The sequence below is a fragment of the Amia ocellicauda genome, unplaced genomic scaffold (assembly GCF_036373705.1).
Source record: "Amia ocellicauda isolate fAmiCal2 unplaced genomic scaffold, fAmiCal2.hap1 HAP1_SCAFFOLD_145, whole genome shotgun sequence".
In the NCBI taxonomy this organism is placed as follows: Eukaryota; Metazoa; Chordata; class Actinopteri; order Amiiformes; family Amiidae; genus Amia; species Amia ocellicauda.
This window is the reverse complement of record NW_027102708.1, coordinates 20001-32500: the sequence shown is the minus strand read 5'-3', so window position 1 is coordinate 32500 and position 12500 is coordinate 20001.

The window sequence follows — 12500 nt, the reverse complement described above, 5'->3', positions numbered from 1 at the left end:
CCCTTGGGGTTCCTGCCGGGGGCGGGCAGCATACATATGTCCGTTCCGTGGGAGCCACCGGAGATATGTCAGAGCCCGTACGCCCCCCGCACTCACCCTTAAAGGCCCGCAAGCCCTTGGGGTTCCTGCCGGGGGCGGGCAGCATACATATGTCCGTTCCGTGGGAACCACCGGGGAGATGTCAGAGCCCGTGAAACCCCGAAAGACAGACCCTTAAAGGCCCGCAAGCCCTTGGGGTGAACGTCTGGGGCGGGCAGCATACATACACCCCGGTCGGGAACCACAGGGAGGTGAGGTCAGAGCCCGTGAAACCCCGAAAGACAGACCCTTAAAGGCCCGCAAGCCCTTGGGGTGAACGTCTGGGGCGGGCAGCATACACACTCTCCACGGCGGGCCGCGAAGACTTAGCGGGCGCAGCCGCCGGAGCGGGCCGCCGACGAGGCCTGAAACGCGGGGTGCGGCCGGGACCGTTCCCCCCCTTGCATTTCGCTGGATGATCAGACAGTCGCAAAGAACCGTCTGAAAATCCCGGGCCAAGTCCAGAAAGTGTCCGTAAAAGAGCTAGCGGGGCCCAGCCACTTTCCTCCAGCAAGTGCCCTTAGCTCAGTTTTGACCTCTCTCATTGCACTAAGTGTCTTCAAAAACCCAGTTCCTGTATTTCCCCCGGCACCGTAGAGAAATGCTGACAGCCTGGAACACTGTGGCGGCTGCACACGGCACTCCCATGCCCGCCGCGAGCAGCCTAGCCCCGCCTCAGACCCGCGAGAACCGCCCATCGGCACACGGCCCGCTGTGCGCCCGAGCCGTTTGGTGTAAAAACTGTCCAAAAGTGGTTTCGACCACTTAGGAACATCGTAGAGACTCGAAATAAAAAGGATTTTGTTGGAAAAGCGATTCTGAGGAAGGCTGTGTTAAAATTAATTTCGGGAAATGTCGTTTACCCCCCCCCAAATGGCTCCGAAGTACCCCCCCCCCACCCCCCCCTAAAAAACCGTGTTCCGGGGGTTTTTCGAGAAAACAAACACACGGGGTATATAGAGGGGACTGAGACGAATCGAATGACGTGCTTTGCAAAGAAATCGGGGGCTCACAGCCCCCCCAGGAGAGGTTCAAAAGTCGGAGGACTGGTCACCTAACTCCCATTGAAGTCAATGGGGGAAAAATGAAAACTGTCAAAAAGGCTTAAAATGGTTCAAAAACCCACTGGGGCAGTAGATAATCATCCTATTTGAATTTTAAAAGTCTTAGTTTGGCGAAAAAATACCTTTTAATAATTGTTTTAGGGGTCAGAAAAATCAGCTCCGGCTGCCTGGTCACCTAGGGGAGATAGAAAATTTTTCTAAGTTTTTCACTCGGCCGCCTGGTCCCCTAACTCGAAAATTTTAAAGTGCTCCCATCGGTCCCGGGATAGGGTGGCTGATAGCTGGGAGCCCCCTGAGCACTGCCCCGGTGTTAGTTTTCGGAGAAATGCCCCCGTTGATTTGTTATGATTTTTTTTCCGCCGGCCGCCTGGTCGCCCTAATGTAAAGTCAATGGGAGTGAGGAGATAGAATATTTTTCAAAGTTTTTCACTCGGCCGCCTGGTCCCCTAACTCGAAAATTTTAAAGTGCTCCCATCGGTCCCGGGATAGGGTGGCTGATAGCTGGGAGCCCCCTGAGCACTGCCCCGGTGTTAGTTTTCGGAGAAATGCCTCCGTTGATTTGTTATGATTTTTTTTCCGCCGGCCGCCTGGTCGCCCTAATGTAAAGTCAATGGGAGTGAGGAGATAGAACATTTTTCAAAGTTTTTCACCCGGCCCCAAACGGCTCCAAAACACACTGGGGCTGTGGCTGGGACTCTCACCAGGACTGCCCCCTACTTTATTTCTGGATTAAAAAGCATTCTATATTAATTTTTCGATTTTTGGGACCCGGGACGCCTGGTCACCTAACTCCCCTTCTATCCCTATGGGGGGGGGGCGGGGACATCGAAAACGCTCCCATCGCCGCCGAGGCACGCTGCGGGGACTCTCCCTACCATCGCCCCATGCTTCCTTTGAAGAATATATGACGTTTTTCAATTTTCACCGACATTTGAAAATCAAAACTTCAGAACATTTCATAGTTATTCTCAATGGGTTGTCTAGGGGCACACATCTCTAAACTGGGGGAAATGCTCAAAATGATTAAAAAGAAAAACAATGCCCCCAGACCCGGGGGGCTGATAGCTGGGAGGCCCCTGAGCACTGCCCCGGTGTTAGTTTTCGGAGAAATGCCTCCGTTGATTTGTTATGATTTTTTTTCCGCCGGCCGCCTGGTCGCCCTAATGTAAAGTCAATGGGAGTGAGGAGATAGAATATTTTTCAAAGTTTTTCACTCGGCCGTCTGGTCCCCTGACTCGAAAATTTTAAAGTGCTCCCATCGGTCCCGGGATAGGGTGGCTGATAGCTGGGAGCCCCCTGAGCACAGCCCCGGTGTTAGTTTTCGGAGAAATGCCCCCGTTGATTTGTTATGATTTTTTTTCCGCCGGCCGCCTGGTCGCCCTAATGTAAAGTCAATGGGAGTGAGGAGATAGAATATTTTTCAAAGTTTTTCACTCGGCCGTCTGGTCCCCTGACTCGAAAATTTTAAAGTGCTCCCATCGGTCCCGGGATAGGGTGGCTGATAGCTGGGAGCCCCCTGAGCACAGCCCCGGTGTTAGTTTTCGGAGAAATGCCCCCGTTGATTTGTTATGATTTTTTTTCCGCCGGCCGCCTGGTCGCCCTAATGTAAAGTCAATGGGAGTGAGGAGATAGAATATTTTTCAAAGTTTTTCACTCGGCCGTCTGGTCCCCTGACTCGAAAATTTTAAAGTGCTCCCATCGGTCCCAGACCCGGGTGGCCACGAGGTGGGACCCCCCTGAGCACTGCCCCGGTGTTAGTTTTCGGAGAAATGCCCCCGTTGATTTGTTATGATCCGTAGTTGCCGGCCGGCCGCCCGGCATTGCTCTATCGGATGGAGCGTGGGCTGGCTATGGGAGATTTAGCGATTTTCGGAACCGGCCCCGATCGCCCCCCAAACCGGGTGGCCACGAGGTGGGACCCCCCTGAGCACTGCCCCGGTGTTAGTTTTCGGAGAAATGCCCCCGTTGATTTGTTATGATCCGTAGTTGCCGGCCGGCCGCCCGGCATTGCTCTATCGGATGGAGCGTGGGCTGGCTATGGGAGATTTAGCGATTTTCGGAACCGGCCCCGATCGCCCCCCAAACCGGGTGGCCACGAGGTGGGACCCCCCTGAGCACTGCCCCGGTGTTAGTTTTCCGAGAAATGCCCCCGTTGATTTGTTATGATCCGTAGTTGCCGGCCGGCCGCCCGGCAGTGCTCTATCGGATGGAGCGTGGGCTGGCTATGGGAGATTTAGCGATTTTCGGAACCGGCCCCGATCGCCCCCCAAACCGGGTGGCCACGAGGTGGGACCCCCCTGAGCACTGCCCCGGTGTTAGTTTTCCGAGAAATGCCCCCGTTGATTTGTTATGATCCGTAGTTGCCGGCCGGCCGCCCGGCAGTGCTCTATCGGATGGAGCGTGGGCTGGCTATGGGAGATTTAGCGATTTTCGGAACCGGCCCCGATCGCCCCCCAAACCGGGTGGCCACGAGGTGGGACCCCCCTGAGCACTGCCCCGGTGTTAGTTTTCGGAGAAATGCCCCCGTTGATTTGTTATGATCCGTAGTTGCCGGCCGGCCGCCCGGCAGTGCTCTATCGGATGGAGCGTGGGCTGGCTATGGGAGATTTAGCGATTTTCGGAACCGGCCCCGATCGCCCCCCAAACCGGGTGGCCACGAGGTGGGACCCCCCTGAGCACTGCCCCGGTGTTAGTTTTCGGAGAAATGCCCCCGTTGATTTGTTATGATCCGTAGTTGCCGGCCGGCCGCCCGGCAGTGCTCTATCGGATGGAGCGTGGGCTGGCTATGGGAGATTTAGCGATTTTCGGAACCGGCCCCGATCGCCCCCCAAACCGGGTGGCCACGAGGTGGGACCCCCCTGAGCACTGCCCCGGTGTTAGTTTTCCGAGAAATGCCCCCGTTGATTTGTTATGATCCGTAGTTGCCGGCCGGCCGCCCGGCAGTGCTCTATCGGATGGAGCGTGGGCTGGCTATGGGAGATTTAGCGATTTTCGGAACCGGCCCCGATCGCCCCCCAAACCGGGTGGCCACGAGGTGGGACCCCCCTGAGCACTGCCCCGGTGTTAGTTTTCGGAGAAATGCCCCCGTTGATTTGTTATGATCCGTAGTTGCCGGCCGGCCGCCCGGCAGTGCTCTATCGGATGGAGCGTGGGCTGGCTATGGGAGATTTAGCGATTTTCGGAACCGGCCCCGATCGCCCCCCAAACCGGGTGGCCACGAGGTGGGACCCCCCTGAGCACTGCCCCGGTGTTAGTTTTCGGAGAAATGCCCCCGTTGATTTGTTATGATCCGTAGTTGCCGGCCGGCCGCCCGGCAGTGCTCTATCGGATGGAGCGTGGGCTGGCTATGGGAGATTTAGCGATTTTCGGAACCGGCCCCGATCGCCCCCCAAACCGGGTGGCCACGAGGTGGGACCCCCCTGAGCACTGCCCCGGTGTTAGTTTTCCGAGAAATGCCCCCGTTGATTTGTTATGATCCGTAGTTGCCGGCCGGCCGCCCGGCAGTGCTCTATCGGATGGAGCGTGGGCTGGCTATGGGAGATTTAGCGATTTTCGGAACCGGCCCCGATCGCCCCCCAAACCGGGTGGCCACGAGGTGGGACCCCCCTGAGCACTGCCCCGGTGTTAGTTTTCCGAGAAATGCCCCCGTTGATTTGTTATGATTATTTTTCGCCCAGGCGATGTGCCTTTTCATTTTGTTTTGCACTTTCCTTCATTCCTTGGTGCATGCTACCATCTAACGGACACATTTCGGTACTGCAGTTTGAAAGTAATTTCCCCGTCTAGGGATCTCTCAATGCCCTGGGCTGCGAAAGGAGGGCAAGGACACCCTATGTTCTCATGAGTGCAAAGCCCCCCCGGCTTCAAGGCATTCCAAAAGGAAAACCGGAGACACTGCTGTACACACACACACACACACACACACACACACACACACACACACACACAGAGAGAGAGAGAGAGAGAGAGAGAGATAGAGAGAGAGTAGTCACACAGTGGAATAAACTCCCCAGCGATGTGGTAGAAGCTGAAAGTTGGGGAACATTGTGATGGTCTATATTTCTTGGCAGATAATAAAAGATGCTCTTATCATGCCTCCGTTGATGTGTTATGATCCATAGGTTGCCGGCCGCCCGGCATTGCTCTGATCGGATGGACCGTGGGCTGCCTATGGCAGAGTATGGGCGATTCTTCAGCCGGCCCCGATGGCCCCCCAAACCGGGTGGCCACGAGGTGGGACCCCCCTGAGCACTGCCCCGGTGTTAGTTTTCCGAGAAATGCCCCCGTTGATTTGTTACGATTATTTTTCGCCCAGGCGATGTGCCTTTTCATTTTGTTTTGCACTTTCCTTCATTCCTTGGTGCATGCTGCCATCTAACGGACACATTTCGGTACTGCAGTTTGAAAGTAATTTCCCCGTCTAGGGATATCTCTCTCGTCTAGGGACACTGCTGTACACACACACACACACACACACACACACACACACACAGTGAGAGAGAGGGAGAGATAGAGAGAGGGAGAGAGAGAGAGAGAGAGGTGGAGAGGGAGAGAGAGATGGTGATAGAGAGAGAGTCGTCACACTCTGGAACAAACTCCCCAGAAGCTGAAAGTTGGGGAACATTATGATGATCTTTATTTCTTGGCAGATAATAAATGATGATCTTACAGAGGGCGACTTACAACACCAGTGCAAACATACAGCGAAGTACAAGGCATCAATCACGACAGAATCCCTTGAGTTAAAGCAGCAGATTCAGAATAACACACGTCCAAACAGACTGGAGAGGACCCTAAAACGAGCACGAAAGGTGTCGAATATGTGGCCTCCTCTCGCTTGTAAACTCTCTCGTGTTCCTGTCGATGGGGTCGGCGGCTCGGGGCAGCGGCCTAGCAGCAGCAGGCAGGCAGGCAGACCTCCAGGGCTGGCAGGCAGGCAGGCAGGGCTGTGTGGCTGGGGAGGGCAGGCTGGCAGGCTGGTAGGCCGTGCTGCTGCCAGGGCTGGAAGGCTGACCTCCAGGGCTGGAAGGCTGACTTCCAGGGCTGGATGGCAGGCAGGCAGACCTCCAGGGCTGGAAGGCTGACCTCCAGGGCAGGCAGGCAGGGCTGTGTGGCTGGGGAGGGCAGGCTGGCAGGCTGGTAGGCCGTGCTGCCAGGGCTGGAAGGCTGACCTCCAGGGCAGGCAGGCAGGCAGGCAGGGCTGGAAGGCAGGCAGGCAGACCTCCAGGGCTGGAAGGCTGACCTCCAGGGCAGGCAGGCAGGGCTGTGTGGCTGGGGAGGGCAGGCTGGCAGGCTGGTAGGCCGTGCTGCCAGGGCTGGAAGGCTGACCTCCAGGGCTAACAGGCAGGCAGGCAGACCTCCAGGGCTGGATAGCAGACCTCCAGGGCTAACAGGCTGACCTCCAGGGCTAACAGGCAGACCTCCAGGGCAGGCAGGCAGACCTCCAGGGCTAACAGGCAGGCAGGCAGACCTCCAGGGCTGGCAGGCTGACCTCCAGGGCAGGCAGTGCTGCTGCCAGGGCAGGCAGGCAGACCTCCAGGGCTAACAGGCAGGCAGGCAGACCTCCAGGGCTGGAAGGCAGACCTCCAGGGCAGGCAGGCAGACCTCCAGGGCTGGATAGCAGACCTCCAGGGCTAACAGGCAGGCAGGCAGACCTCCAGGGCTGGATAGCAGACCTCCAGGGCAGGCAGTGCTGCTACCAGGGCAGGCAGGCAGACCTCCAGGGCTGGAAGGCAGACCTCCAGGGCAGGCAGGCAGACCTCCAGGGCAGGCAGGCAGACCTCCAGGGCTGGATAGCAGACCTCCAGGGCTAACAGGCAGACCTCCAGGGCAGGCAGGCTGACCTCCAGGGCAGGCAGTGCTGCTGCCAGGGCAGGCAGGCAGACCTCCAGGGCTGGATAGCAGACCTCCAGGGCTAACAGGCAGACCTCCAGGGCTGGATAGCAGACCTCCAGGGCAGGCCGGCAGACCTCCAGGGCAGGCAGTGCTGCTACCAGGGCAGGCAGGCAGACCTCCAGGGCTGGATAGCAGACCTCCAGGGCAGGCAGTGCTGCTACCAGGGCTGGATAGCAGACCTCCAGGGCAGGCAGGCAGACCTCCAGGGCTAACAGGCTGACCTCCAGGGCTAACAGGCAGGCAGGCAGACCTCCAGGGCTGGATAGCAGACCTCCAGGGCTAACAGGCAGACCTCCAGGGCTGGATAGCAGACCTCCAGGGCTGGCAGGCAGACCTCCAGGGCTGGATAGCAGACCTCCAGGGCTAACAGGCAGGCAGGCAGACCTCCAGGGCAGGCAGGCAGACCTCCAGGGCAGGCAGGCAGACCTCCAGGGCAGGCAGTGCTGCTGCCAGGGCAGGCAGGCAGACCTCCAGGGCTGGATAGCAGACCTCCAGGGCTAACAGGCAGACCTCCAGGGCTGGATAGCAGACCTCCAGGGCTGGCAGGCTGACCTCCAGGGCTAACAGGCAGGCAGGCAGACCTCCAGGGCTGGATAGCAGACCTCCAGGGCTAACAGGCAGACCTCCAGGGCTGGATAGCAGACCTCCAGGGCTGGCAGGCAGACCTCCAGGGCTGGATAGCAGACCTCCAGGGCTAACAGGCAGGCAGGCAGACCTCCAGGGCAGGCAGGCAGACCTCCAGGGCAGGCAGGCAGACCTCCAGGGCAGGCAGTGCTGCTGCCAGGGCAGGCAGGCAGACCTCCAGGGCTGGATAGCAGACCTCCAGGGCTAACAGGCAGACCTCCAGGGCTGGATAGCAGACCTCCAGGGCAGGCAGTGCTGCTACCAGGGCAGGCAGTGCTGCTGCCAGGGCTGGAAGGCAGACCTCCAGGGCTAACAGGCAGACCTCCAGGGCTGGCAGGCTGACCTCCAGGGCAGGCAGTGCTGCTGCCAGGGCAGGCAGGCAGACCTCCAGGGCTGGATGGCAGGCAGGCAGACCTCCAGGGCTGGATAGCAGACCTCCAGGGCTAACAGGCTGACCTCCAGGGCTAACAGGCAGACCTCCAGGGCTAACAGGCAGGCAGGCAGACCTCCAGGGCTGGATAGCTGACCTCCAGGGCTGGATAGCTGACCTCCAGGGCTAACAGGCAGACCTCCAGGGCTGGATAGCAGACCTCCAGGGCAGGCAGTGCTGCTACCAGGGCTGGATAGCAGACCTCCAGGGCAGGCAGGCAGACCTCCAGGGCTAACAGGCTGACCTCCAGGGCTAACAGGCAGGCAGGCAGACCTCCAGGGCTGGATAGCAGACCTCCAGGGCTAACAGGCAGACCTCCAGGGCTGGATAGCAGACCTCCAGGGCTGGCAGGCTGACCTCCAGGGCTAACAGGCAGGCAGGCAGACCTCCAGGGCTGGATAGCAGACCTCCAGGGCTAACAGGCTGACCTCCAGGCCAGGCAGTGCTGCTGCCAGGGCAGGCAGGCAGGCAGGGCTGGATAGCAGACCTCCAGGGCTAACAGGCTGACCTCCAGGGCTGGATAGCAGACCTCCAGGGCAGGCAGGCTGACCTCCAGGGCAGGCAGTGCTGCTACCAGGGCTGGATAGCAGACCTCCAGGGCTGGATGGCAGGCAGGCAGACCTCCAGGGCTGGATAGCAGACCTCCAGGGCTAACAGGCTGACCTCCAGGGCTAACAGGCAGACCTCCAGGGCTGGATAGCAGACCTCCAGGGCAGGCAGGCAGACCTCCAGGGCAGGCAGGCAGACCTCCAGGGCTGGATAGCAGACCTCCAGGGCTAACAGGCAGACCTCCAGGGCAGGCAGGCTGACCTCCAGGGCAGGCAGTGCTGCTACCAGGGCAGGCAGGCAGACCTCCAGGGCAGGCAGTGCTGCTGCCAGGGCAGGCAGGCAGACCTCCAGGGCTAACAGGCAGGCAGGCAGACCTCCAGGGCTGGATAGCAGACCTCCAGGGCAGGCAGGCAGACCTCCAGGGCTGGATAGCAGACCTCCAGGGCTAACAGGCTGACCTCCAGGGCTAACAGGCAGGCAGGCAGACCTCCAGGGCTGGAAGGCAGGCAGTGCTGCTACCAGGGCAGGCAGGCTGTCCTCCAGGGCTGGAAGGCAGACCTCCAGGGCAGGCAGGCAGACCTCCAGGGCAGGCAGTGCTGCTACCAGGGCTGGATAGCAGACCTCCAGGGCTGGATGGCAGGCAGGCAGACCTCCAGGGCTGGATAGCAGACCTCCAGGGCTAACAGGCTGACCTCCAGGGCTAACAGGCAGACCTCCAGGGCTGGATAGCAGACCTCCAGGGCAGGCAGGCAGACCTCCAGGGCAGGCAGGCAGACCTCCAGGGCTGGATAGCAGACCTCCAGGGCTAACAGGCAGACCTCCAGGGCAGGCAGGCTGACCTCCAGGGCAGGCAGTGCTGCTACCAGGGCAGGCAGGCAGACCTCCAGGGCAGGCAGTGCTGCTGCCAGGGCAGGCAGGCAGACCTCCAGGGCTAACAGGCAGGCAGGCAGACCTCCAGGGCTGGATAGCAGACCTCCAGGGCAGGCAGGCAGACCTCCAGGGCTGGATAGCAGACCTCCAGGGCTAACAGGCTGACCTCCAGGGCTAACAGGCAGGCAGGCAGACCTCCAGGGCTGGAAGGCAGGCAGTGCTGCTACCAGGGCAGGCAGGCTGTCCTCCAGGGCTGGAAGGCAGACCTCCAGGGCAGGCAGGCAGACCTCCAGGGCAGGCAGTGCTGCTACCAGGGCTGGATAGCAGACCTCCAGGGCTGGAAGGCAGGCAGGCAGACCTCCAGGGCAGGCAGTGCTGCTACCAGGGCTGGATAGCAGACCTCCAGGGCTAACAGGCAGACCTCCAGGGCTGGAAGGCAGGCAGTGCTGCTACCAGGGCAGGCAGGCTGTCCTCCAGGGCTGGAAGGCAGACCTCCAGGGCTGGCAGGCTGACCTCCAGGGCAGGCAGGCCGGGCCCCCGGTGCTGCATCTCGGCCGCTGCCTGGGGCGGACCGGCCCGGGTGCCCTTGCGCTTTTTCGACACCAGGGGGCAGTTGGGTGCCATTCCGTCCCTCGTGTGGCGAAATGGCGGTACTGCACCTCCGCCTTTTTGCTGGAGAAAGTCCGCAGTCGGGACAATGCGCCACACGGTCCGTCGGCAGGAGGCCCGGGCCCGGGCACAACTCCCCGGTGGGGACGGACGCCGGGCTGGAGCTTCCCTTCAGCACACACACTCACTCACTCACTCTCTGACCGACCGACCGACCGACGGCTCCCAGCGCTCAGCCTGCAGGGCTACACACCCCGGTGGGTGCGGGCTCCGGGCTGGAGCTCTCCTTCAGCACACACACTCACTCTCTGACCGACCGACCGACCGACGGCTCCCAGCGCTCAGCCTGCAGGGCTACACACCCCGGTGGGTGCGGGCTCCGGGCTGGAGCTCTCCTTCAGCACACACACTCACTCTCTGACCGACCGAACGACCGACGGCTCCCAGCGCTCAGTCAGCAGGCCTACTCCTCCCCGGTGGGGACGGACGCCGGGCTGGAGCTTTCCTTCAGCACACACACTCACTGACTGACCGACCGACGGCTCCCAGCGCTCAGCCTGCAGGGCTACACACCCCGGTGGGTGCGGGCTCCGGGCTGGAGCTCTCCTTCAGCACACACACTCACTGACTGACCGACCGAACGACCGACGGCTCCCAGCGCTCAGCCTGCAGGGCTACACCTCCCCGGTGGGTGCGGGCTCCGGGCTGGAGCTTCCCTTCAGCACACACACTCACTCTCTGACCGACCGACCGACCGACGGCTCCCAGCGCTCAGCCTGCAGGGCTACACCTCCCCGGTGGGTGCGGGCTCCGGGCTGGAGCACACACACTCACTGACTGACCGACCGAACGACCGACGGCTCCCAGCGCTCAGCCTGCAGGGCTACACCTCCCCGGTGGGTGCGGGCTCCGGGCTGGAGCTTTCCTTCAGCACACACACTCACTGACTGACCGACCGAACGACCGACGGCTCCCAGCGCTCAGCCTGCAGGGCTACACCTCCCCGGTGGGTGCGGGCTCCGGGCTGGAGCTCTCCTTCAGCACACACACTCACTCTCTGACCGACCGAACGACCGACGGCTCCCAGCGCTCAGCCTGCAGGGCTACACCTCCCCGGTGGGTGCGGGCTCCGGGCTGGAGCTCTCCTTCAGCACACACACTCACTCTCTGACCGACCGAACGACCGACGGCTCCCAGCGCTCAGTCAGCAGGCCTACTCCTCCCCGGTGGGTGCGGGCTCCGGGCTGGAGCTTTCCTTCAGCACACACACTCACTGACTGACCGACCGAACGACCGACGGCTCCCAGCGCTCGGCCTGCAGGGCTACACCTCACCGGTGGGTGCGGGCTCCGCGCTGGAGCTTTCCTTCAGCACTCACTGACCGACGGCTCCCGGCGCTCAGCCTGCAGGGCTACACCTCCCCGGTGGGTGCGGGCTCCGCGCTGGAGCTTTCCTTCAGCACTCACTGACCGACGGCTCCCGGCGCTCAGCCTGCAGGGCTACACCTCCCCGGTGGGTGCGGGCTCCGCGCTGGAGCTTTCCTTCAGCACTCACTGACCGACGGCTCCCGGCGCTCAGCCTGCAGGGCTACACCTCCCCGGTGGGTGCGGGCTCCGCGCTGGAGCTTTCCTTCAGCACTCACTGACCGACGGCTCCCGGCGCTCAGCCTGCAGGGCTACACCTCCCCGGTGGGTGCGGGCTCCGCGCTGGAGCTTTCCTTCAGCACTCACTGACCGACGGCTCCCGGCGCTCAGCCTGCAGGGCTACACCTCCCCGGTGGGTGCGGGCTCCGCGCTGGAGCTTTCCTTCAGCACTCACTGACCGACGGCTCCCGGCGCTCAGCCTGCAGGGCTACACCTCCCCGGTGGGTGCGGGCTCCGCGCTGGAGCTTTCCTTCAGCACTCACTGACCGACGGCTCCCGGCGCTCAGCCTGCAGGGCTACACCTCCCCGGTGGGTGCGGGCTCCGCGCTGGAGCTTTCCTTCAGCACTCACTGACCGACGGCTCCCGGCGCTCAGCCTGCAGGGCTACACCTCCCCGGTGGGTGCGGGCTCCGCGCTGGAGCTTTCCTTCAGCACTCACTGACCGACGGCTCCCGGCGCTCAGCCTGCAGGGCTACACCTCCCCGGTGGGTGCGGGCTCCGCGCTGGAGCTTTCCTTCAGCACTCACTGACCGACGGCTCCCGGCGCTCAGCCTGCAGGGCTACACCTCCCCGGTGGGTGCGGGCTCCGCGCTGGAGCTTTCCTTCAGCACTCACTGACCGACGGCTCCCGGCGCTCAGCCTGCAGGGCTACACCTCCCCGGTGGGTGCGGGCTCCGCGCTGGAGCTTTCCTTCAGCACTCACTGACCGACGGCTCCCGGCGCTCAGCCTGCAGGGCT